Source organism: Heterocephalus glaber, unplaced genomic scaffold, assembly GCF_053883595.1.
Source record: "Heterocephalus glaber isolate CG9 unplaced genomic scaffold, H.glaber_assembly_v1.0 deba00000738, whole genome shotgun sequence".
Classification (NCBI taxonomy): domain Eukaryota; kingdom Metazoa; phylum Chordata; class Mammalia; order Rodentia; family Bathyergidae; genus Heterocephalus; species Heterocephalus glaber.
The window spans coordinates 6,859,682-6,887,348 of record NW_028258161.1 but is presented as its reverse complement, the minus strand read 5'-3'; the positions used below and the strand labels follow the sequence as shown (position 1 = coordinate 6,887,348).

At 39.2% G+C, this 27,667-nt stretch overlaps 1 long non-coding RNA gene across 4 annotated transcripts; it reads left to right on the top strand.

Moving 5' to 3' along the window:
- Positions 1–51: 51 nt before the first annotated feature.
- LOC101712813 (uncharacterized) lies at positions 52–27,431 on the top strand. Of its 4 annotated transcripts, XR_002388424.2 has the most exons (7): positions 52–656; positions 1,752–1,825; positions 2,136–2,256; positions 7,406–14,769; positions 16,126–16,224; positions 19,205–19,324; positions 20,233–22,950. It is a non-coding gene; the product is annotated as an uncharacterized LOC101712813 (long non-coding RNA). The 4 variants fall into 4 exon arrangements; XR_015449542.1 differs by lacking the exons at positions 1,752–1,825; positions 20,233–22,950 and adding an exon at positions 24,426–27,431; XR_001184540.3 differs by lacking the exon at positions 1,752–1,825.
- Positions 27,432–27,667: the final 236 nt, after the last annotated feature.

The window sequence follows — 27,667 nt, the reverse complement described above, 5'->3', positions numbered from 1 at the left end:
CGGCGCCGCCCCGCCCCCGGCCCCGCCTCCAGCCCCAGCCCTGGTCCTTCTGCTCCGGAAGTCCCGCCCCTGCCCTGTGCCCCGGAAGCAGATCCCACTTGCGAGCGTAGCACGTTTTTTCCAACCTTTGGTCCTTCTTCGGGGTGAGACAAGTCGTGGTGCCCCTGAGGCTCCCCTGCCTGGGACCTGGGTCAGAGTGGGGGCATCCGGACTCGAACTGGCGCACTAAGACCGAGTGACCTCGTGTTACCGTCGCTGACACTTGTAGCTGGAGGAGTGGGACCCAGAAGAGTTAAAAGGACTCCAGCGTCCAGGTTTGCTGAGGGCCCGATGGTGACCTCTTCGCTTTTTTTCTTTTTTTTGTACCGGGGATCGAACTCACGACCTTGCACTTGCTTGGCAGGCGGCGAAGCCACTGAGCTAAATCCCCGGCCCTCCTCTTTGCTCTTTGATGTCTTGAGTCTTGGGTCTCCACCGAGGCCGCCCTAGGGCTGGACGACTGTCCTCCCGTCCCTTCCAGCACGCAGCTCTCTGTGCTAGAAGAGTGTAAAGTGACCAGAACAACCTCCTCATCCTTTTTCCAAGTAGCGATGGGATCATGAGAGGAGGCGAGGTGTGTGTGCAAGGTCTAAGTCCTGCCTCAGCCTCCCAGAGTGGTAAGTTGACAGACGTGCATCACTACACCCGCTTTCTTTCTCTCCTCTTAAGGCCTGAAACCATAACGTTAGTATAAGTGTTATAATGTGAGGGTCGTACTGGGGATTGGACCTAGGGGCGCTCTACCGGGGAGCTACATCCCCCAGCCCTTTTGAGGCAAGATCTCACTAAATTGAATTTGTGATCTTCCTGCCCCAGCCTCCTGAGGAGCTGGAATTACGAGTATGTGCCACCGCTCCCACTTGAATTTTGTAAGTTTTAATTATCTAATACGCCTGAGTAGGTATGCCACAAAGGTTAATGATCGGGTGCTACTCTTACACAGTGCCCCACGTTACCGAGTGGAAATTTGAAGAGACGATATGGAAATCTCTCAATTTTCAGCTACTTTACTCACACACTGTAGCCCAGAAAATCTGAACACATTCCCTGACTTGCAAGTATGCCCCCAAATCAAACTTTTTTGGATAGCAAAATGGTTAGTACAGCCTTAATTACTCTCATTTTGCTATCTCACACTCTCCAGGGCTGCAATTCTTCAGAACTTCCCTTTTACGTTTCTTCATCAGGTCAGCAGCATCACACTGCAGCCATGTGTTTCCCAAGCACATCTGCCACATCCAAATGACATCACTTCAACTCAGAACTTTTTAAAATATGGACTAATAAACGTATAAACATTACCCACAAAGGAGGGACAGCACAGGTTAAAAAAAAAAAAGACTTAAAACTGGAGCATTAAATATTTAATATTTATGAAACCTCTGGCAAGATGTCTACACACTGCTAATGCTAGATAAATATCATTTCCCTTCTCTTTTAGTATCTGGCTGTCTCAGAACATAAAAAAGGGGCTGGGAATTGGGCTCAGTACCAAAAAAATAGAGAAAGAACAGAAAGGCTCGTGGAGGACAGCACAGCTGTCTGCATGCATGGGTCAGACAGTCCACTGGCAGGATTACCAAACAGTGGCTGTGGAGGCAGGAAAGGCATGTCTGGGGTCATCCTCGCTAGTGGGTAGCACAGCCACTGGTCTGCAGTGATTATTCTGTCCCCCTCCCTCTACTAATCTCATTTGCTTGTTGATGTTCCAGCCATAATCTTAGGAACACACCTCATTTGACTTGCTCAGAAGTGTGGCTTTGGTTACAGGCCTGAAAGAGGAAAGGTGAGCACTAAGACCCCCTTAGTAATTTACCTAGGAGCCAACCCTCCCACTGGAAACCCGCCCTACAGGTGGCCACACCCATACACACTCATATACTTCAGACTCCAGGCAGAAATGCTCTTGGCCTGACACACTGTCACTTTAAGAAAAATTGCAGAACACCGTAGAGGCAATGTGATCCAAAATGAAAGGTGTTCTTTGTTGAACCACCTGCTAGATGCCATGCACTAGACTGGTTTTTGGCTTGAGGTTTTTGTTATTGTTTGTTTTCACTTTTTTGTACATCTGAGTCTCTTCTGTTGTCCCACAGACATAATGCTGATAAGTAAATTGCGCAAGGTCAAAATACTAATAAATAAGAATTTGAACCTGGTTTTGATTCCAAAGTCCAAGAGGACCCTTCAGCTGCATCCACCCTTCAGTCCACACCGGTAAGCAGACTGGAAATATCTACAACATTCATGAGTCAAAGAGACCAGTGTTACTTTTCTTTTTTCTGTTCTAAAGGAAGCTAGGAGCTCACTGCTTAGGGATAGATCTAGACTGAGTGGAGAGATGAAGGAAGAAGAGAAGCCTGATTTCTGTGAGGTTCAGCCCTGATCAGTGTAGGAAGACAGGCAGTGACATCGCTTCTTGGCCTTTTAGCTAAGATCAAGTGTAGAAGACAGGCAGCAAGGCTGAGGAGCAGCATTAGGTAGAAGTAACAGGCATTTGATCACAGCATCTCCAGCATCGTGTCACTTGGGAATCAGTGTGGGTACAGCCCTCAGTAGGGGATGGGTCTGGTCAGAATAGGGGAGGATCAACCCTGCCCCAAGGCCCTGTCCTCAAGATAGGGGAAAAAAATATCTTGGATCTATTCACATCCACCACCCATCCTGCTTTTTGAGCAGAAAAATCTTTGGATAATTATTTTCCTTCATCTTTCTCCATAATCGCAATTGAAGAATTTGGTCATTGCAAACAAGTAAATATATGGAAGTTGGTGAACTAGCAAGGTCAGGTTTTTTTTGAAGGGGAGTGGTAGTGATTTCTATGCTTAACAAAATTTTCTGTGGAATCATATCTTTAAACCACAGGCAATATTAGTATTAGCTTTCATTATTTATGAGGTCTACTTATAAAAAATCAGGAATAATAGGCTTCCTTAATCGAATCAGGTAGAGCATAGTTGCAGCCTTACATCAGCCACACTCATCAACATTTGCACAGCTCCTGAATCCCCCTCTCCCCTCAGAACACAAACACTGCACCAGCTGAGACCAGGACGGGGGCCTTTGATCAAAGAAGGACCTGCTCAGAGTACAGCTTCCCTTTTCCTATCACCTGCTAGCCAGTTCCCGGAATCAGTTACTCAGATGTTTCTAAAGCAGTTGGGAAATATCAAGAGCTTCCATCTGTTGTACAACTTCTCTCACCCTCTTGCTTTCTAGTGGTCTCTTCACTGTGTCACTGTATAAGGCCTCCTTTTGGTACTTAATGGGAAGCAGGCCAGAATGCAACCAGCTATAGAGGAGGTATTTACTTTGATAGCCACTTCACCTTGACTAATGCAATTCATTTATTGATAAAACATGCCTTGAGTATACTTAGCCAGGTATCATGGGGACATAAGGGTAAGGTGTATTTCTTGTCCTTGAGAAACTCATAGGCCAGTAAGGTAAATAGTCACAAGAACAAGCTAGAACATGTCCAGCAGTGAGGGTGCTTGCAACCAGCTAGTGGTAGAATCTGAAACATCAGCCTACTACCTATGCATAACTGTCCCCTCTATCCCCTAAGGTACAGCTAAGATTCCACTATGAGCAGTTTATTCCTGTGAAGTAAAATGTCCAGAGATCCCCTGTCAGAATAAAAATTCCCGCAAGAAAATACACTAAGGATAGCTAGATTTGAATAATAGCGCCAAATCTTTCAGACCAGGAACATTGTGTTGAAAAGGATTCTGAGGTCATGTTCCGGCTCAAAAGAGAATAATGCCGCCATGAGGAAAGAAGGTGGGGAAGACAGCACTTGTTCTATGTATTTTCTATTCATAAGCAAAACCTTTGCTTAGGGAATGTACAGCGAAGTAGAGGAGAGCCATAGTTTGTGGATAGTCAGGAAAAGGCCCACTTGGAAAGTCGGTTATCTACTTCAACACAGCATTCACCATCTGTCCCCAGACTAAAGTTTCTCTCCTCCCAAACTCTACCTTCTTCACTATTCCATGCTCACCAAAAATGGAAATGGTAAATGCATGTGTGTCCCTGAGATCCACAGTGTACTTTTAATACAGTCTAGCATCTAGCAGGAAGGATCAGGCATAGACCCAAGGGAGAGAGGCTTCTCCGTGCCCATCCACTGTGCCCTCTCCCATCTTCCTTAATTATGAGGCCCACTGTTTGTGAGGAATAGCATTTGGCTCGGCTCAAAGAGGACAGCTGGCCTGCCCAATGAATTGTGAGTGAAAGCCTCCGGGAAAGCCCTTTGAAGAGGTTTCATGTTTTCTACTTCTTGCTATGTGAAGAACAGGATGGCTGGAATTTTATTATCTACTTTTGTATACCAGATGATCTTGAAAATTGAACCCGTAGACGAGATACTACTTGACTGATACACTGTTGTATAAACCATTGTTGCATTGAATTCCCAAGTTATATGTAGCCAAACTTTTATCTTGATCTGGCCAGAATTTCGTATTATTTTTTACTTAACTTCATGTATATATGCATGCTGACAACTTTATGTATATATTCATGCAGACAACTGATTGGCCCCCAGATAATAAGGACACAAACCAAGAGCTGTAGGGTAGTCATAATGGGCTCCCCATAGTAGTAGTATAGGCAGCTAAGTTAGATAGAAATTAACATACAGTCAGAAAGGGACTTAGGTCTCAAGAAAGCAGAAGAAATACAAACATCAGAATTGTGGCTGGAGGCGCATCTGAAGAAGACCAGGCCTCAAGATAGAGATGTAATGACCAGACCTAGATGCTTCCCCTAAGGGATAAGCAGTAACTTGGAATTATAATTGATATCACTTGTCCCAGTAAAGTCCAGATAGACATCAGTCACCTGGGTGCCAGAACGTCTAGACCCATCCTCTTCAAAAATGCTCTTGTTCGTTCTGGGTACCCTCACTATGAGACCTGCTTCTCTGTTGAATTAATATTAACTAAGCGGCTATACTAGTAATCTTACTGGTGGATTAGTTTGACCCACATTGTACTAACCTCATGATTTTCCTCTGTAAGTCTGAGAGAAGTGGCCTTGGTGACAGTCCACTTTCAGATCTCCTTCTGTCTCTCAGGAGCCATCTCTCAATAAATCTTTCCTACTCTTAACCTCTGTTGTTTCTTAGAATTCATTCTTCTATTTCAGGCGACACGAACGTGACATATCTGATACCTAGCAGGTTGAGAGTTACATTTTCCCCTATATCAGTAGAAGCCAGGATTCAGTGGAAGGAGGCAGCTGGCACACGCTCTAGAACTAAGGATTTTGGTGGCAGAAGGAAATTATGTGTCCAAAAGTCATAGTAATTCCCCACAGAAAAAAACTTACTAGATAAACTGTAAGCTTCTAAAACACTTCTCTGATTGCTTTTGATACCCATCACAGTGCCTTGTATCTAGGAGGTACCAAGGAGTTACCTGAGTAAGAGACTGGGAAGCCACCTGAAAGTGCTACTTTTTAAAATTCCTACAGTTTTCTGGTAGTTTTTTGTCTGCATTTTTTTTCTCAGCAAGGGGAGGGGAAGAAATAAATTAGGGGCAGGGGAGTGGGTTCACTAGTGCTGACTGTAGAAAGCTACAGTTTCAATTGTTAATTTCCTTTTACTATAGATTGAAATTTTTAGAAAGTACAGTGGACCCTCAACTTACAAACTCGATTGGCTGCTGAGGGCTGATTGTTGGTTATAATTCAATACAGCTGAGATCTGGATGTTTACCTGGGAACACACTATAGATAACAAGAGGCAGATGAATCTTCCATTAACATAATCAACCCAAGTTGTTTGTATGCCAGGCGGGTCTTAACTTGAGGGTCCACTCTAGTTTCCTCATTATTTGCAATGTTTGCTTTTGAGATTCATAGATACCTGTTAGCAATAAGTAGTATTTATTGCCTTTTATTATGCTTTCTTTAATGAACCAGGAAAATAACCTGGTTGAAATGGAGTTGTATTTATCAGAGCTTAGTCCTGACTTTTATTAGGAAGAAAAACACTAGAAGTATGATTCCTTAAGTCATCTACCTCAAAAGGGGGAAACCTAGGCTATTCTTTTTAACCTGCAAGTGTCCAAATCCTGCAGAAGAAAAATGTGCATGCTGTTTGTGTCTGTGTTTCACTTTTCTAAATCAGTAGCTCTCGATGCAGGATCAGTCTGCCCAGGTCTAGACATTTTTTTTAATATCACCAGCAAGGAGGGAACGTTATTAGCATCTAGGAGTAGAGGCCAGGGATGCTGCTAAACTGCCTGTAATGCACTGGGCACCCTCAAAGGAAGGGACTGTGCAGCCCAGCATGACAATTGTGCCAGAACTGAGACACCCTGTCTAAATTGGCTAGTCACATACCTCAAATACGTCATTTATACTTTGTTTCAGAGCATATCCATCCTAATACTTTGCGCAGCACCTGAAGGGAAATGATAGTAACTACATTCTATAAAGAATTTACCTATGTTAGCTTCTCATTGAAAACTATTTAAAAAGAAAAAATAAAACTTGTTTTCCAAAGAAACAAAGATTGGTAATTTCAAAACACCTCTTTAACTCCGTACAGACAAGCTTTTTAAACGGTTGTTCTGGCTCCAGTTTTTTTCACATCACTAGAAATATATATGTTAGTATGGAAATCTGCCTAGTTTCAGATAGGCAAAACGATAACAGATTTTTTTCTCAAACTAAGAATAAACCCTGTATGAGTTTAGAAGGCAAGGAACCTTTCAGAACACTGTTGAGATGATATGCAAGTGCAGAAAACACTACTGGACTTCTATTTAAAGCCAGAGGCAATGGTATTTTCTTCAAATTAGCTCTCATTCAGTATTTTGTTAATGTTTTCCCCTTTTACTGGTGTAAGAGAGATTTTCTACAATAATGAGATCATAACTGTGTACAAAAATTTAGTAGCCTCCATTTTTTTCTGTAGTATCATAAATTGTTTTCCCATGCCAGTTAGATTTTTAAGAATGATTTATAATGATTGCAAACTATATCATTTAGTCATAATCAATTTAACCATTCTCCACTTAATGGATTTTCATTTGTTTCTTTTTCAGTATAAGAAAAAACATTTCTCTAATAAGCACTTATATATGCTGATCTTTGCATCTGCTTATTTTCATAAAAAGAATTATTAGCAGGGCTGGGGATTTAGCTCAGTGGTTTCGCCACCTGCTGTGCAAGCACAAGGACCGGAGTTCGATCTCTGGTACCAAAAAAAAAAGAATTATTAGAATTGAAATATCTAGGTTATTTTGACCAGAAAAGAATAATTTAAAATCTCTTGATAAACATTTACATATATTTTAAAATGTTTATACCATCTACCACATATAGTTGTTTCTTTACTGGTATTTCAACTTAGAAACTTTCGGCCATACCAGGAGCTGTAACTGGATGAGTTTCCATCATTCCTGACAGCATTCTTTCATCCCTGCTCGCAACACTCAACATGTCTGTCTTCTCACCTCCATTTCTCCAAGTGAGTTCTGAAGGAAAATGACAGAAACCGTTCTAGAGCAGAACTCGTCCGGATACTAAGGTGATAACACCTGCAAGGCAGCGAGGCACCTTCCAGATCAATCTCCAGATGCAGTAATTGTCTCAGTCTCAGTTTCCCAATGTTGGACCGAGTACACTTTTGCATAGGAAAGCAGCATACAAGTGGGGGTCTGTATTAATTTAAACCTAATCTTGATAAATAGTTACTATATTGTCATTGTCTCAAGATCAAAATTGCTGTTAATATTTCTATATTTTGTAGAGGGAAAAGAGAGAGGAAAAAAATAGTTATTTTAATCTAGCATGGCCAGTGTAGCTAAAAGTGTGCCTTGATTTAGTATAATTGTTTTATGTGTTTTATATGTTTTTGGCTAGTTAATCTGGCTGTTAATCTGTGTTTATAGTTAACTTGGTAAAGACATAAAATAAATAAATCTAATGCTGGCCAAAAGAGAGAAAAAATATTTTTTAATTAGGGTGGAAGGGAAGGAGAAAAAAAGAATTGAGATGTATTATATGAATATACTGATACCCCACAACAAGTATAATCATAATATACTGCAAACATGCACTAATAAAAAATTTTTAAAATATACCTGTGTTTTGTTACTGCAACGGGTAAGTTCCGCCACGCCCGGCTTGGACAGCTCTTCTTGCTGTGGTACTGAGCAGGAAGAGGCTGGTCAAGGTGGGCACTCACTTACTAGTGGGATTAGAGGATGCACAGCCCTCCTCTGCCTCGTGATCACAACCCTCGGCTTAACAGTGTGCCCAAAATTCCCAGTTGCCCATCTTCTGGGGGAACATAAAGCCTTGAAATCTCATCTTTGATAATTGATACTCGGAATGAACATGTTGCTGTTCTCCAATAGCATAGTCCACCACGCCCGGCTTGGACAGCTCTTCTTGCTATGGTACTGAGCAGGAAGAGGCTGGTCAAGGCGGGCACTCCCTTACTAGTGGGATTAGAGGATGCACAGCCCTCCTCTGCCTCGTGATCACAACCCTCGGCTTAACAGTGTGCCCAAAATTCCCAGTTGCCCATCTTCTGGGGGAACATAAAGCCTTGAAATCTCATCTTTGATAATTGATACTCGGAATGAACATGTTGCTGTTCTCCAATAGCATGGTCCACCACGCCCGGCTTGGACAGCTCTTCTTGCTATGGTACTGAGCAGGAAGAGGCTGGTCAAGGCGGGCACTCCCTTACTAGTGGGATTAGAGGATGCACAGCCCTCCTCTGCCTCGTGATCACAACCCTCGGCTTAACAGTGTGCCCAAAATTCCCAGTTGCCCATCTTCTGGGGGAACATAAAGCCTTGAAATCTCATCTTTGATAATTGATATTCGGAATGAACATGTCGCTGTTCTCCAATAGCATAGTACCAGCAAGTGTACCTGGTTAACCAGCTGGGTCAACTCCCGAGGCACTAAAGCAGCATCTATAGAACACAGGACAGCATCTTTGCACCTGACTCCTTTACTCAGTAAGCTCTGGAGCTAGAGAGAAAGGGAATGAGAATGCAGGACCTGTACTGGAAGGGAGGTTCAAGCCAAGAGCCACTATGGAAAGTCTAGAGCACCTAGAAAAATGGCACCAAGAACCAGTAAAATTCATGGAGGGAAGAATCACAACACTTACCTCCACTGCCTTAACCTCTAAACCAAATGTATAGTTCCTAACTTTGCCTGGGAAGTTTCTGTGTACAGTGAGAGGAACGGTACTGTTACCTGTCTTCCAAACCCCAAAAGTGTGCATTGTAGTAATGCAAATGAAATAGAAAAGGGAAAGTTCTTCTCAGGAAGTAAAAATTATTTCCACTCTTGCTAACTGTTGTCTCCACTCAGAAACCAGTATTACTGGTTAAAAAAACTTGAAAAGAATATTAATTATAGATGTTAGTTGGGCAAAATATACTAAATATTACCACTTAATTTTTAATAGTGAAATCTAAATACAACCTAAATACCACAAATGATGACTAATCAAGTAAATTCTGCTCCATGTAATGGAATTTTTCATATAAATACAGATGTGCATCTACATTTCTTGTTTAAAGGATGAAATATTGTTGAGAATCAAAGGAGATTCCAAAGCTCAATGCATCCTTTGATCTGGTTATGAAAATCTATATACATGTGAATATATATGCAAAGAGATGCTTTTAGGACTATTTTACAAATAGGTTGTTAGCAGTGGTTATCTACAAAATACGTAAGTTATTTGATTTTATTTTCCTCTGTCATTTTTTTCTACTTTAAATCTATAACTTTTCCAAAAGCAACAAACCATGTTTTCCTTCTAAAAATGAATAGCCTAGCTAAATCATTTTACTTCAAATGCTTTGATTCTGATAATCTAAACCATTGTAGTTTGCTAAAACAAAGATGAATGGTAGAGTAAAATCCATGCCCATGATAGAATCTAAGCTGGAGTGTACCACATCCATGGCTCTAAGACTAGAAGACAGTGGAAACAATGGTTCTGATGCAGAAAAAGTAGAAACTGAAATTTTGGCACTCAGTACAGAATCCTAAATAAACTGGTAAAAATTTCTTGCCTTTGAGCACTGAACATATTCTATATTTTATTTAGCGTACTTTGCAAGTATATTAGCTATGCTGCCATTTGGACTAAGGTGGCTTCTTCCCATTACTTGATTCTGTCCTTTTGAAGGCCCTGCCACTTCACTCACCTCTTTTTACAACCCCTTTGCCCCAAAGCTTTACTCTGAAAAACAGACAGTGAGCAAACTGTATGTGCAGTTTGCCTGTGCCTTTTAATTATTAAAATGTTTTCAAAGGTAACATTTCCAAACTGCAAACTACATTTTTCTCCATTGAAAAATATTTTCCAAAGGTCTAAACTTGAAAGATAACTAAAATTAAGTATGTGATATACCAAGAGTGAAAAAGAATAACCTCAAACCCAGCAAACTGGGCACAGGCCCTCTAAGAAACATGTACTTAGAGGACCCTGGTACGTGTCCTAACTGAAATGATTAGAGGTTTACAGTACCTGCTTTATAAAACCAACTCAGCCTTGTTAACTACTCACTTTGGAATCCAGATCTCCTGCTGTTGGGCTAATGCCTTCTCTCCATCACCCACTCTTGAGAAAAGTACTGCTGTTGCACTGAAATTAAATGATATGACTAACACTAATCTGAATACCTGTAACATTTCTGCAGAACTACTAAATGTGAATTTGGTTTGTTTTGAAACACCTATAAACATTATTTTGAATAAATCTCTTTAATTCAATAAATCAATACAACTGAATTACACAAAAACAAAAAAAAATCTCTACTGGGGTCTTAAGGAGCTGAAGATTCCCCTGAAAAAGAATTTGTAAGCAAGGAAGAATTAACACTGACAAATAAGGAGCAAACGCAGTAATATCTCTAAGAATCAAGAAATGAAGCAAAGTGGTATAGAGAGACTTAATGGGAAATTTATTCAGAACCAAAAACCTAAAAGCCCAGTAAGGGATTTTTTTAAAAATTACATACTATGGGGCTGGAGATTTAGCTCAGTGGCTCCACTGCCTGCCTCACAAGCTCAAGGTCCCAAATTCGATCCCCTTTACAAAAAAAAAAAAAAAAAAAAAAAGAATTATGTACTATGTTCTTTTTATGCCTAAAGTTTTTTTCTATAAAGTTATGAGGTGAGTCTGAAAACTAATAGATATGTTGGTTTATTTAACAGTGGTCTTACAACAATTTATTTTGGGATGATTCTAATTCTCTGAATAATATTTATGTGTGCACGTTATATACAGTTAGCATTCTGCAGACCACAATGAGACTATCATTAGTCCCATTCACATAACTAATGGAAGAGATTGATCTTATTTTATTTTTGCACTAGGAATCGAATCTTAGGTCCTGCTCATGCTAAGTACATGCTGTACCACTGAACTACACCTGAGGCCCAAGAGATTGAAATTTTAAGTATCAACATACTATAAATATATAAATAATTAGCTAGCTGGATAATTTGAATTATCTATAAAAATTTAGTTTGGAGATACAAAGTCAACGACATCCCAGTTCAATCAGAAGGACCATCACAGAGGAGCAGGACAAAAATTTGATTTTAACTAAAAATGTATAACATTATATTGGTAATGCTATTTATTTCCTGTTCACTTTTAAAAAATCAACTTTAGGGCCGGGGATTTAGCTCAGTGGTTCTGGCTCCTGCCTCGCAAGCGCAAGTTCCTGAGTTCAATCCCCAGTACCAAAAAAAAAAAAAAAAAATCAACTTTAGTGAGGCACAGTTTACCTTAAACAAAAGCACTCTTTAATTACAATAATACCTTGGTTCATGAACACTTCTATTTTCAGCCAATTTGGTTTACTAACAGAAGCATTTGGCAAAATTTTGTTTAGTTTGCAAACTCCACATCAGGTGACGAACACAACTGTAGCCATCTTCCCTGCATGAACATGAATAGAGTGATTTTTCTCAGAATCATGGAACAAATTGAGTTTGTGAACTGAGTTACCACTGTATATGTTTTGATGAGTTTTTGAGAAATTGTTACATCTATGTAACCATCACCACTTCAATTGGGATGTAGAACATTTCTTTCACCCCCATGTGACCTTGTGCTCATCCAGTCATCCACCTCAGAGGAAAGTGTCTTGGTTGCTTTCTCATTGCTGGGACAAAATACCTGACACCCACAAGTTAAAGAAGGACAGATTTATTTTACCTCACAGATTGTAGAGGTTTCAGTCCATAGTCAGCTGGCTCTAAGGCAAGGAAGTGAGGCAAAGGGGCATGGCAGAGAAGAAACAGTTGACAGCATGGCAAGTAGGAGACACTGAAGCAACAAGCTTCCCTTCCTCTTTTTATTCCATCCAGAATAAATACAAGCCAATTGGTTGGTGCCCCCTCCCAGCCAAGGTGGATCTTCCATCTTCATTAAATCTATTTAGCCACACCCAGAACTATGCTAATCTGATCAGTGGACTAATCCAGTTATCACACCCTTAATCCAGTATCAGACATCCATGATCCAGCTACCTCCCAAAAGCCACACCTATGAGTACATGAGGCCTTGGTGGGGGACATCTAGACATAAGCCATAACAGTCTCCCTGCATGAGTCTTGCCCTAGGTAAGCAACAGGCACCTCTGAACAGTACTCCCCTGTCCCGTGACTGGGTCTCTCTACTCATCATCACCATTCTCCCCACTTTGGCCTGGGAGTCCACATCTAGGACCTCAGTATTTCTTCCTCCAAATCAGCAACCCAGCCAGCCAGGACCTGTGAAATAGAGCTTCCAGTGAAACATGCTCCCCTCTGCCATGCTGACAGACACCAACTGTCACAGAGCAGGTACAACCGTCATCTAGTTGTGGTTCAGATTTCCAGATTCAAAGACAAGAACCCAGCTTGTAGTTTCCTGACCTTAATGCAAAACTGGCCTGATTCAAGGTTTAAATCCAACAGATTCCACAGGAAATCATATTAAATATGTGTGATACTCAGTAATGCAGCAGACTAGAATAGAGGAGAAATAGTTTCATCTTTTTCCTGAAAGGTAGGACATCTGAAGCAAGAGCACTTGGTTTTGCCCACTTCTGTGTTCCCAACTCCTGGAACAGGACCTGGGCATAACATGTGATCAGAAAGTGTTTGCTGACTGAATAGAGTGCTCCTCATGGTGTCTCAATTCTTACCACCCAATGGTCTTTCTTTGATTTATGCTGCATTCCATTTTATATTCTTAGGCATTACATAAGTAACAATATAAAATATCATTAAGGGACTTTAGAAACTTAGTTTTCATAACATTAACATACAAGTCTCTCAAATCATGTTAGAAAGATACAATTATACCAGCTTGTAATTTCTTTTGAAGGATTCATGAAGCAAGGAACTATGACATGTTAAGCAGATGTGGGCGGAAAGTACTTTTATGGAAATTACTTTTCATAACAGAAGAATGGAAGCAAGAGTAATGAGAAGCTTTACTGGATAAAATCAGATTATTAACAAAATATGGTGCAGAACAGGTGGCTTAACCAACATAAATCTATTTCCTCACAATTCTAGAAACTACAAGTCCAATGTCAAGGTGTCAGCTGGGTTGGTTTCTTCTGAGGACCTCTTTGGCTTGAAAATATTGGTCATCCTCTGCTATCTTCACATGGTCATCCCTCTGTGTTTCTCTGTGTCCTAACCTGTTCTTATGAAGATGTCAGGCATATTGGATTTGGACCTTCCCATATTACTTTATTTTACTTTTATTATCCCTTTAAAAGTACTGTTTCCTAACATGGTCATATTATGATGTACTGGGAGTAAGGACTTTTAACACAGGAATTGAAGCGAGAGCATAATTCAATCGTAACATGTATGAATAGAGAAAAGATAATATGTAAGAGATACATTTTTGAGTGTTAAATCACTGCAGTACCTTGGCAAGCTAGACTTGTGATTTTATCAAATTTATTAGCAGCCAAATATCATGGATAGAGAGCTGACATAGAGCTGAAGTCCCACTAAAACTTCTAGAGACTATTTCCTTAAAACTTAGGAGCTGCCTTATAATCTACTATAAAAGAATTAGTTAATTGGCCCTGTCCATCTTCAGAAATGTGCCTGTACTTGAAACTATAAATTTTCTTTATTCATGTTTCTTACTTTTAAATATTGAGCCACATACTTCATAATCTAAAACATCTACCAATACTTCAGTAATTGAATTCATGACTATCAGAATGCTTTATTAATACATTTTCATATTCAGTTGTGATTGCAATAACCTGTCTTGGTACTTTGTGCTTTTATTCCTCATTACTGTAGGTGTTGTCTTAAAAACAAATAAAAACTAAGATAGTATCACAACCATCCAAGAAAGCCTCAGAAACAGAAAACTTTTGAGATGATATTCATGGCCCAACTTAACTTAGTGAACATAAACAGTTTAAAATAATTCCAGCTCAAAAATATGTTTTTAAAATGTTTTGCCAAAGTTTGGTGTTAGGTTTTAGATTTAAAATATTCCCTTAAATGTCTTGGGTTTGGGGCCTACTTGGAAGGGGAGGGTCACTGGGGTTGTGACCTGGAAGGGAATATTCTTGTTCCTGCCTCCTTTCCTCTCTCTTTGCTTCCTGATTGCCATGAGGCCAACAGCTCTCCTCTGTCATTCCTTCCATCATGCCATTCTCTCTTGGAGTCAACCAATCATGGACTGAATCCCTGAAAGTTGTGAGTCAAAATAAAATTCTTCTTTTGTAAGTTGCTAGTGTTTGTTATTGTGTCTCAATGATGGGAAAGGTGACTAACTCAGATTTTGGCCCCAGGAGTGGGACTATTGCTATAATTGTACCTGATCATGTGGTTTAGAACCTTTGGAACTGGAGTGTGGGAGGAGTTTGGAAAGGTTTGAAGATCTTGGCTAGTGAAGTCCTAGAATGCAATAAGCAGAGCTTGTTAGGAGATTCTAATCTGAATTCAGAAAACCAGAATACTGATAGGAATGCAGATAGTAAAGGCCAGCCTCACAAGGTTTCAGATAGGAATGAGGATTATATTGCAAACTAGACTAGAGGCTGTGCATGTTGCATTCTGGCAAAGAACTTGTCTCTATTTTGCCCATATCCTAAGACACTGTGTAAGGCTGAATTTATAGTCTGGCAGTGAAATTTCAAAGCAGCTGTTAAGGCTGTGACATGGGTACTGCTGGCTGCTTTTAACCAGCTGGACAGTGAAAATCAGGAGCAGATTTTGCAGCTTGGTCAGAAAGTACATGTAAAGTTAGGGCCATGAAAAGCAAATAAAGTGTGGGTGCTAAAAAGATTAACATTAAAAAGAAGCCAAGTACTTTACATCAAGAAAATAGAAAAGATGGCTTAAAAGCATCTCCGGAATTGGCCAGACCCCATCTCCCCCAGGCTTAAGGGTGCAAAAGGGTAAACAACTTGAAAGACTTTGCTTGGAGAAGGGAGCCCTAGGGAGCCCAGCTCATTCAGGCCCACCTAGGGAAGTGTTTCCCAGAGTTAGGCCATCTTGACCCTCAGAGGTCACTGCAGCCATGGTACATGGAGAAACTTTCCACAAAGCCTGGTATTATCCACATGCTGGTGATTTTTGAGGCATGCTAAATGCAAGAGTTGTGGAGTGCTGGACGCTTCCACCCAGATTTCAGAGTAAACCCTGGGAGGCCATACAGTTTTCCCCTGAGAGGACAGTACATGCAGCTGTAAAAGTGAGGCAGAAGGAGCAGTGGACATCACACAAAGTTGGAGATCCCAGAAATATGGAACGTCTGCTGAGGAATACTGCAGTTAGCAGGTGGAGGCTGACCAACAGAGAGGTCATGTGGGCCACAACTGGCAAGGCCACAGGGGCAAGTGTTCAAGCATTTTGGAGCTCATATCTCACCACAACCTACCTCAAGTCCTTGTTACAGACCTTCAGCATTTAACGTTTGCCATGCTGAATTTTGGTCTTGCTTTGGTCCAATTTCTATCTATTCCCTTAGTCCTCCTTTTTAGAATGGAAATGTTTACTCTGTGCCTTTGTGTCTTGGAAGTTTTTAACTTTCTTTTTCTATTTTCACAGGGGCTCACAGCTAAGAGTTTGTCTTGAGTCTCAGAGGAGACTTTGGACTTGGAATTTTCAGCAATATTGGAAATCTTAAGATTTTGACAACACTTAGAGGTGGGCTAAATGTGTTTCACGTTATGAGATGTTATGAGTCTTTTGGGGGATAGGGGAGGAATGTTACGGTTTAGATATAAAATGTCCCCCAAAAGAGTCATGTTTAGAAGTGGGGTCTGTTTGAAGGGGGTAGGTCCCTGGGGCTGTGACCTGGAAATGTGTATTCATGTCACTAGTTCCTCCCTTGTCTGCCTCTTGACCACCATGGAATGAGCAGCTTTCCTGTGCCACTCTCCTTAAGCATACCATTTCTGCCTTGGAAGCAACCAACCACAGACGGAATCTTGTGAAAACTGTGAGCCAAAATAAACCTCTCCCCTTTTAACTTGTAAGTGTTGAGTATTTTGTCCCAGTGACAAGAAAGTGACTAATACAGTTGCCCATATTACCCAGGAAATAAGCATCCTTTTATATTGCTCCTGGAAATATAAATTGGTTCTTACTTTCTGAATGACAAGTTTTTAACACTCATCAAAAGTGTTAGAATACAGGCCAGGGATTTAGTTCAGTGGTTCTGGCACCTGCCTTGCAAGTACAAGGGCCCAAGTTCGATCCCTGGTACCAAAAAAAGTGTTAGCATATGATAAACCTGTTGATTCTATACTTCCATTTATGTGAATTCATAAAAAAAAAAAAAAAAACGAGTTAAGACTTAGCTACATAGGAAATGTCCTGCAGTGGAGAACATGTGGCAAAGTTCCACCATCCAGGAGAGAAATAAGAACATAGAAGAGGGCTCACCTAAGTACAGTACCTATTTTGGAGCAAGTGCTCAGGGGAAACACTCACTCTTTCTCTGACTTCCCACTCCTGCCCCTGTCTAACTCTTCCTGTTATAGTGCCATGTAGGGAAAATATGATCTAAGTGTTCAACAATGATTGGTTGTTAATTGACTTATGATATATACAGTGGGATATAATGCACCGTTACAAATTGCATTGCAAATTAATATTTAAAGGCAGAAAAATTTGCTGTATGTTATTACAAAATTTAAAAATAATGATACTTAAAACAATCACACATACACACACACACACACACACACACACACACACACATACACACACACCAAACACTATATGATTCTACAAAATATATTAGGGAGTTCCAGTAGTCAGAATTATAGAAACAGAAGGTAGAATTGGGGCTGCAATGGGTAAGGGGGATGTTGGAATGGGATGTTATTGTTTACTGGTTATGGAGTTTCAGTATTAAAGATGAGAAGATTCCAGCACTCTGGGAAACTGAGGCAGTTTGAGTTCACAAGTTTGACCCCAGCCTGGGCAGTTTAGTAAGACCTTGTTTTAAAATTAAAAATAAAAAGGGCTGGGGAATGTAGCTTAGTGCAAAGGTCCTGGCTTCAGTCCCCAGTATATACTTTGAGAAAGAGAGAGTGAGTTTAAGGAAACAGTGATAATGCTTACACAACATTATGAATGGATTTAATGCCACTGAACTATACACTTAAAAATGGTTAAGATGGTCAATTTTCTTATGTGTATTAGGCCATAATAAAAATATAATAAGCTGTTACAAATAAATGTTACCAAACAGTATGATCTTATTCCTATTAATGTAAGAGGGAAGTGAGGACCATTCATAGCATAATGTTAAAAAGATTGGCACTGCAGATCAGATCATTTTTCCTTTTTCTGTTTGTCTTTCCAATTTTTTATCAATATTTCTTAATCAGAAAATAAGTTATTTAACCTCTTAGTTTACCCTGCGCATCACTCTAGCAGTAAGCTTTTTTGCATAGTGACTGTCCCGAGCATTGATTGGGGGGGAGGGAGTCATTTCAACCAGTCAATTCTTGTATTGAATACATTTGATAAAATTCTCATTTTTATATTTCCTGTTATATTATAAAAATTAAGAAAAATAGGCAATTTTTGGTCATCTTCTATTTAAATAATTGGACTGGTAAGTGGTTAAGAATTATTAGTCCCATAAAAAAAAACCAAAAGTTTAATCTCATTAAAAATCAGTTTTGAGGGCCGGGGATTTAGCTCAGTGTTTCCTCCGACTGCCTCACAAGCGCAAGGTCCCAAGTTCGATCCCCGGTACCAAAAACAAAACAAAACAAAACCAAAAAACCCATTTTTGTAGTGTCCTCCTCCGAGTAGAAATGTGGGAGTTGGTGTGTGGGTTGGGCTGGGGCAGGCTTGGTGGAGTCCAAGGCCAGGTGCCACTTCCGGAGCATCCGCCCTCAGACCAGCAGGGAACGCAGGCAGGCTGCAGCGGCGCATGGTCCAGAGGGATGGACAGAAGGACCTCTGGGAAGTGACAGCTGTGTGAACAGAGACCAAACAGGAACCCATAAGAATTGCTAGCTAAGGAGACAGCTCTACCTGTGACTCAAAAAAATGAAAATAACCCGGAGTTTGATCCCTGGTACCAAAAAAAAAGAGAAAGAAAATAAGTCTTTAACAAAGTTTTTGCTACAATGTAAAGAAATTTGTGAAAATGGTAGAATCTGAGGAACCTGTATGATTTTAGAGATGAGATTGGAAAGACGGTTACAAAACTTGCCTTTGGCATTTCCTAGTTTTTACCACACGTTCATAGATAGTAGCTCATGTAAACCCACTGTAACCATTTTAGGAAGGCATGGGAGGTGTCATTACCCCAGACTGTGACACAGAGAGAGTAAAAGAGTGAGCCCCAGGGCAGAGCACCACCTCATCCTCTCAGTTTTGCTTTCTAGTTTCAGTTACATGTGGGCAACTGCAGCCAAAAATATTAAATGGCCAATTCCAGAAAGAATTCATAAGTTTTAAAATCCTTGCCCCTCAGAGTAATGTGATGAAATCTCATTGTCCTGCTCCACCCCCCCAACACGAGTCATCCCTTCATCCATCTTATCCACGCAGTATATGCTACCCACCCCTTAGTCACTTAGTACCCAGCTTTAGTTATCAGATCAACTTGTGACATCAAAGTGCTTATGTTCAAGTAACTCTTATTTTACTTATTAAGGGCCCCAAAATGCAAGAGTAATGATGCTGGCAATGTGGATCTGCCAAAGAGAACCTGTTGGACTTAAACTATTGAGTGCTTCCTTTAAGAATTATCTCACATCATCATAAGAAGAAGGGGGTGAGTACAGTACAATAAAATATTTTGAGGGAGAGACTTCATTCACATAGCTTTTATTATGGTATATGGTTTTAATTGTTCCATTTTATTAAAGGTATTAATATCTAACTGTGTCTAATTTACAGATTAGACTTTATCATGTGTACATGTAGGGAAAAATGTAAAACGTATCTGTGGTTTCAAGCGTTCACTGGAGTCTTGGAACACATCCTCCATGGGTTAGGCGGCCTACTGCACACAAGTTGGCAGCAAAGAGAGAAGTCAGACCAAAGCTCTTGACTCATATGAAGGCAATTTTAGTGATCTACAGTGCCTAGAAAGAAAGGTGCCGAGTATTCTCAGGAAAAAGCCTAAGAGCTGTACTAGGGAGATGAAAATTGCACATTGGGATTATGATAAGCATGCCCTCCATTTCTCCTTTTCTCCATTTCCTTGCTACAGTGCTCTCTAAAGTTTGCTTTCCATGATTGATGGGAGGGAGACAGTACACAAAACCCAAGATAGGGCCAGGGATGTAGCTCAGCGGTACAGCACCTGCCTAACAAGGGTGAGGCCCTGAGATTGATTCCTGGCACCAAAAAAAAAAAAGAAAGAAAAGAAAACACACACAAAAAACAAGATAAGTTGGTTTACGGGAGGTAAAAGAAGCTATTCTTTTTTTTTTCTGGTACCAGGTCTTTGCACTTGCACACCAGGGGCCGTAACCACTGAGCTAAATCCCCAGCCCCAAAGAAGCTATTCTTTTATGGATGTCCATGTTGTAGCAAGGAAGGGAAAGAGGAAGGGTAGAAGGCTTTAATATATAGAGTGGCCTGGTCAACCAGCCTTGGGTTGCCAGAAGTCTGTGCAGTGCCATGAAGAGAAAGCAGGCAGTTTTCAGTACTTGCTCCTTCTGGTCCCCTAAGCAGGGTGAAGTTCTGTTTTCAGAAGCTACATGAACTGGAAAGTGGGAAAGGAGCTGGTGGAAACTCAGGACAGAGTGCAGCAGAACTGACAGGAAGCCTCTCTCCTACTGGGACCATCCTCTGAGGGTGAAACACTCTACAAGGAAGCAGGATGCTTGCTGCTGACTTTTATTCTGTGCCAGACAACAAATTCAAGATGGTACATAAAAGGTGAATTCCGGCGGGGGCGAACTGGTGCTAGGGATCAAACCCAAAGCCTCACACACATTAGACAAGTACTCTACCACTGAGCTGCATCCCTAGCTCCAAAGTGTGAATTTAAAGTACAAAACCACACAGAATGTTTTGCAGAATTAAAAACTACTTTTGGAAAATACGAAGCGATTCCCTGCACTTGAATTAACTATTTGAACAATAGAAATGAGCCTCAGTCTGATGATATCTGGGGTATCTGCGGCTTGTTATTAGAGGCCAGACTGGCACGATGGTCCCAGCGATATTACTTCCAAAGACTGTGTATCAAGGGTCAGATCACAGCCAGGCATTTTTTTCTCACTGTCCTCAGAATAAAGCAAGAACATACCAAGAAAGCATTTTCTCCTGATGGAAATTACCCAGAAGCTCTAATCACCAATCATTCTAATCACCAATCATCACTTACGGTGGATATTATGACTATTCTTTTTTTCTTTCGAGGCTAAAAAAATAAGGAGGATTAGGAAAATGAAGCCATGGCAATAAAGCATAGGCAGCCACACCTTGCCTAATCTTTGTCGTGTTTAACTGGGAAAACAGCAGCACTGACACAACTGTTCACCATGTTGCTGCTGCACCGTCACTGGGTTACAGTGAACTCACTATTAGCGGACCCCGTGAGAGGAAACAACAGATGTGCAGATTTTTCCAAAAGCAACTTGTTTGTATCTGATATGTATTTCATGTTCCTGTTCTCTCAAGCCTGCCTGAATGCTGATTTGAAATAACAGCCTCTATACTTTAAGAAACATTGCTTCACATTTCTAAGGGTAATGGTAAAGAGTTTTACATTTCCTCAGCAGGGGGAATTACAGCATGAACTGTAGGAAAACATTCTCTTGTACAAAACTAAAAGTTTTGTAAATACAAAATGTCAATATTCACTAAAAGATGCATGTTTTCCAGGCATGGTGGTGTACACCTGTAATCCTAGCATTTAGGAGACTGAGGCAGAAGGATTGCCATGAGTTTGAGGCCAGCCTGGGCCACATATTGAGATTCTGTCTCAACCAAAAAAATGCATGTTTGCCTTTAATATTTCCAGTTACATAAGAAATAAATATATTCATGCAACTGGCCTTAAGCTTTTCCTGACAATTCTGGCTTTAGTTTCCCCAAAGCAATTTCAGGTTCCATATTTTTGTACAGGAGAAAAACAATAAGGCCTTGTGAATTGTTCTCTTAGACTTCTAGTTCATTACTACACAACACTTCTATATTGTGTGTCAAAATACTATATGCCTGGGCTGGGGATTTAGCTCAGTGGCACTACGCCTGCCTTGCAAGTGCAAGGTCCTGAGTTCAATCCCCAGTACCGAGAAAAAGAATACTATATGGCATTTTATTTTACTGTGATTTTAGACAGGGTCTTGCTATAATCCAGACTGGCCTCATATTTGCTGTGTAGCCTAGGCTAGCCTCCAATTCTTGATTCTCCTGCCTCAGCCTCCTGAGTGCTATGTGGAATTTGAATACAATAACAGTTACAGAAGTCACTATCCTGAGGTCAAATTATGCTTAAATTAATGTGTCTGTTATCCAACTCGTTTTCTGGTCCTGTTTCCTCTGATCTGAGCATGTAATCTCCCCAGCCTCTAGCCTCACTTTTCCCCCTAACAACCAAGCAGTTCTCAACAGAGAATCTTTGCCCCTGGGAGATATTCGGCAATGTCTGGAGACATTTTTGATTATTGCAACTAAAGAATGATACTGGTGTCTAGCTGGTTAGAGGCTAGGGATTTTGCTAAACGTTCTACAATGCACAAGACATCCCCCTCACACACAATGAAAAATGACCTAATCCCAAATGCCTGTGGTACTAAAGCTGAGAAAACTTTCAATAACTTAACCAAGCCATTTTTAATTAAAAGATCAAAAAAAAGCCTTTTAAAATATCTTCAGTGGCACCTATATCAAGTAATAAAAAGCCATGCTTTGAACCTTACATTCAAAATTTTCCCAATCTATTTCTAAGCTACTCTCCATCTTAACTGAATAAAATTTGTGACCTCCTGTCATGTACTGGAGCAGAAAAGATACTAGAAGAGAACCTTCCAGAAGCTCACCTCCTGCTGTGGGGGACAAGAAAAATTGAGACAGTGGCTGGCATCTAGATATGAAGAATGGTTTCTCTCATTTTCCTAGTTAGCTCTAATTCCAGGAAGGCAAATGAGGCAGACAGCTTACCCAAAATATCAGGGAGGAGGCAGACACAACATAGTCCTGAGTTAGGCTGACTCCCACATGTTTGTGCCTCCTGGGGAGGAACATGAAAGGCTCTGAGAGGAGTGAACTTGATTGAAAGACTTTAGTCAAGGCTGTAGCCAAATTTACAAGCAAACAACAATAAAAGTGAGTTCTGAAGAAGAAAGAAAAATCACTATCTAGCATTGCTAAAACATTTGACCTTAAAATATCTAGTTTTCAACCAAAAATTATGAAACATGCAAATAATTAAGAAAGTGTGTTCAAAACATGGGGCAGGGATGGGAGGGGGGAGCAAGCAACATAAAATGCTGCTGAGTGATCCTAAATATAAAATTTAACAGAAAAAATGTCAAAGCATCAATTATAAATATGTTTTTAAAAAAACTAAAGGAAACCATTATTAAAGAAGTAAAGGACAATGTTCACAGCAGCATTACTCACCATGGCCAATATGGTGGAAACATAGTGTGGTATATGCATATAATGGACTATTACTCAACTTTAAAAAGATATGAAATTCTGATACATGCTGTAACATGGATGGACCTTGAAAAGATTAAGCTAAATGAAAGATTCCAGACATAAAAAGACAAATATTGCATAATTCTATTTATTCAAAGTAGCTAGATTAGTCAAATTCATAGAGACATAAAGAATACAGAGCTTCCCAGGGGCCGGGAGGAGCAGGGTAAAATGGAGTTATTGATTAAAAGGTAGTTTCTGTTTTCAATGATGAGAAAGTTCAGAAAATAGATAGCAATGCTGGTTGAACAACATTGTGAGTGCACTTAATACCACTGAATCATACATTTTAAAAAATGGTTAATGGTAATTTTTATGTTATTTATATTTTACCACAATAAGAAATATGAGGCTAGCAGAAGAAAAGAAAAGGAAGCTGTGATGACACTATCATATCTAAGAGGGAATATCAATCAAGGGACAGAATTTTTTTAAAAAAGAAATGGAAATTCAGAGTTGAAAAGTATAATAGGCAAAATGAAAAACTCACTAGAGGGACTCAATAGTGTATATGAACTGGCTATAGTAAAATCGGTGAACTTTGAAGCTGTATTATAAAATTTAAGACACATGAGAAAGTAGAACAGAGTCTCACAGAGATATGGGATAGCACTAATAATGGAAGCACCATAGAGAAAGGAGAAAGATAAAAGGAAAGGAAAAACATGGAAAGATATAGTGACTTGAAAACATCTCAAATTTGATTTCTTAAAATTATTAATTTATGCACCCAAGAATCCTATAGAACTCAAAGTAAGATAAATGTAAACAGATTCACATTCAGAAGCATCTTAGTAAAAAAGCTAACGGTCAAAAGACGGAAAAACATTTGGAGATAGTAGAAGAAAAACGACAATTCACAAGGGAACACTAATAAGATAAGTAACTGATCTTATTAGAAATAATGAGGGCCAGAGAGTAACAGGGCAAATGGAGTGGTCAAAGAAAACCAAAGTCAACCAAAAATCTGTGCAGAAAAACTCTTTTAAAATGAAGGCTAAATAAAGACATTTCCAGACTTAAAAACAAAATCAACCACAAAATCTGCTTGCAGGGTAGGCCTGCCTTACTATAGACACTAAGGAAATTTCTTCAGCCTGAACACACAAGTGGACAATAATTCAAATCTATATAAAACAAAAGGAACCAGAAAAGGTATGTATATAATTATTTTTTAATCTTTCTTTTTTTTCTTTCCTTTTTTTTTTCAGGGCGAGGGTTGAACCCAGGGCCTTACACATGCTAGGTAAATGCTTACTCCCTGAACTATACTTCCAGCCAATGTATTTCTGTAATAATAAAATATTGTATAAATCCATATTTCTATGCCTTTCTTCTCACTATTTCAAAGACAGTTATATAGATAAATATGTATATAATACATTTTTGGGCTCATAACACTTAGAAAAGTAACAGATTTGTCAATAAAAACACAAAGAATTTCAATGGGAGCAAAGATATATTGGAAATTAGGAGTGGTAGTGCATTCCTCTAATCCCAGCACTCTGAGAGGCTGAAGCAGGAGAATCGTAAGTTGGAACCTAGACTAGACAACTTAGTGAAATCCTGCCTCAAAATAAAAAAGGGCTCAGTGGGGCTGGGGATTTAGCTCAGTGGTTCTGGCGCCTACCGCGCAAGAGCAAGGTTCCGAGTTCAATCCCCGGTACCAAACAACAACAAAAAGGCCTCAGTGAGTAGGCCCAAGATTCAATCCCCAATACAACCAAAAAAGAAAGAAAGAAAAAAAAGCAGAAACTGTAAATAGGAAGATTCATATAACAAACTTCATGGAGATGCACTAGCTCCCTTTTATTTTTTTCAGCTTCCTTAATAAGCCTGTATAATTATATACAGTAATAACTGTAGTACTGTACTTTGGGGTTTGTAGTATATACAGATATAATATGTATAACAATAGCATCACAAAAGTGGAAGAATGAGGAGAGCTATGTAGGAATATTTTTACATCCCATCAGATTTTAGTTAAGTCTATAGTAGAGTCTATTAACTTGAGATAAATTTAGTAAGCCCTAGTACAACCACTAAGAAAATAATTTTTAAAATATAGTGAAAATTCATTAAAGTTAGTAAAATGTTACACTAGAAAACATTTACGTGGTACCAAAAAAAGGAGAAATAGAGGAACAATATCGGGGCTGGGGATTTAGCTCAGTGGTTCTGCTGCCTGCCCCGCAAGCAGAAGGACCCGAGTTCAATCCCCAGTACAAAAAAAAAAAATTAATAATATCAAAGTCAAAATGAAAAATGCTATATGTAAGTCCAACCATATTTCACATTTATTTAAACAATTGTTTTTCTGCACAAGAAATTCTTGGTGGAATGTCTTTTTCTTTCATCATTTTGATATGCTATCCCTCTGTCTTATTATAAATTAAGTGAGTGTATTAAATAAGTAAAAAGGCAGAGTGCCAGACTGGATTTAAATAACCACAAAGTCCTACTGTACGCTGTCTACCAGAGACATACTTTACACTTAAAAATAAAAATAAATTGTAAGTAAAAGAAACCACTAAAAAACTGGAAGAGTTATAGTAATATCAGATACAATAAATTTAAAACATTTAACATTTTAAAAAATGTTGCTAGAGAAAGGAACATTTTATAATTGTAAGTAGGTTAATCTATCAGGAAGATACAATTATATATGTACCTAACAACAGAGTCCCCAAAATACATGAATCAAAAACTGACAGATCCATGCCTGCCTTGCAAGCACAATGTCCTACGTTCAATCCCTGGTACCAAAACAAAACAAAACAAAACACACAAACAGAAACTGACAAAGTAGAAGGGCAAAACAGATGATTCAACAAAGATAGAGACTTCGTTACTGCATTTTCAAAAACAATATTTAGACAGAATATCAACAAGGAAATAGGCTTCAATGATACTGTAAAAAAAGTAGGAAAAATATACAGGTCCTATAGACCTGTGCTCAAAATCAGTAGACTATATGACTTATCAAGTGTACAAAGATGTTCACCGGGATAAACCACTGTTAGGCCATAACACAAGTATCAGTCTATTTAAAATAATGAAAATTATACAAAATATGTTAGACATGCAACCACTGTGGAAATCAGTGTGGAGATAACTCAAAGAACTAGGGCTGGAGGTCCCATTTGACCCAGCTATTCCCCTTCTGGGTATCTTCCCCAAAGAATTTAAAGAATCATACCACAGAGATATATGTGCATCCATGTTTATAGCAGCACAGTTTGTAATAGATAAAGCTTGGAAGCAGCCCAAGTGCCCATCAACTGGAAACTGGATAAAGAAGCTGTGGGTTTTTTAATAAAATGAAGTACTACTCAGCCATAAAGAATGAGAAACTAGAGTAATTTATAGCTAAATTGATGCATACTCTTAAGTGAAATAAATAGGACACACATGTAAATACTGAATAGTTTCTCTTGTGTGAGAAACTGAAAGTGTAAATAAGGATTAAAAGGATTAATAATGAATAATTGATACTTTGAAAGAGGAAAAGGTCCAAAGGTGTAGGGGTGATGTGAGGAGATGGGGAAAGGAAAGAATGGAAAGGAAAAATTATGAGAAAAGAAAAAAAAATGGAAAAAAAGTCTATGTAAATAGGGAAGGGTGGAGAGGGTGAAGGGCGCACAGGTAATGGGGAAAAAATAAGAACCAAGATACATCATGTACAGGTATAAGCACTCAATGATAAATGTAAATGTATTGTATACCTAAAATGCACCAATAAAAGAATTTAAGCAAAAAAATATTTTATACAACCACAATGGAGTGAAATTAGGAATCAATTACAGAAAGTAGGGAAACTTATAAATAAGTGCAAATTAACACATTACTAAACAACAAATGGGTCAAAAATATCATATGGAAAATTTTTAAAAAACTTTTTGGGATTTATGAAAATGAAAACATAGCTTACCAAAATTTATGAGATGGATCTGAAACAGTGCTTGAAAGGAAAAACATAAATGTAAACACCAAGTTAAAAAAGAATTGTCAAATCAAAAATCTAACCTTGCACTTGAAGACTTTCAAACTAAACCTAAACCTAAAGGAAGCAAACAAAAGGAAGGAAATAATAAAAAGTAGATCAGAGATTAATAAAATAGAGTAGAAAACCCAGTGAAAATTAATGAGATTCAAAGTTTGTTTTTGAACCAATCAATAAAATTCCTAGACTGTCCAAATAAAAAGGAAAAAACCCAAAATTCAAAATATTACATTTAAAAATGAGAAGTCATTTCTACTAATTTTACATCAAAAAATTTTTTTCTACTGCAATACTGGGGATTGAACGCAAGGCATTCACACTGAGCTACATTCCCATACTGTTTTTTATTTTTTAGATAAAGTCCCACTAGGTCACTAAATTGCCCAGGCTGGCCCTGAACTTGTGATCATCCAGCTCTAGCCTTCCAGAGTGCTGGGATTACAGGCTGCA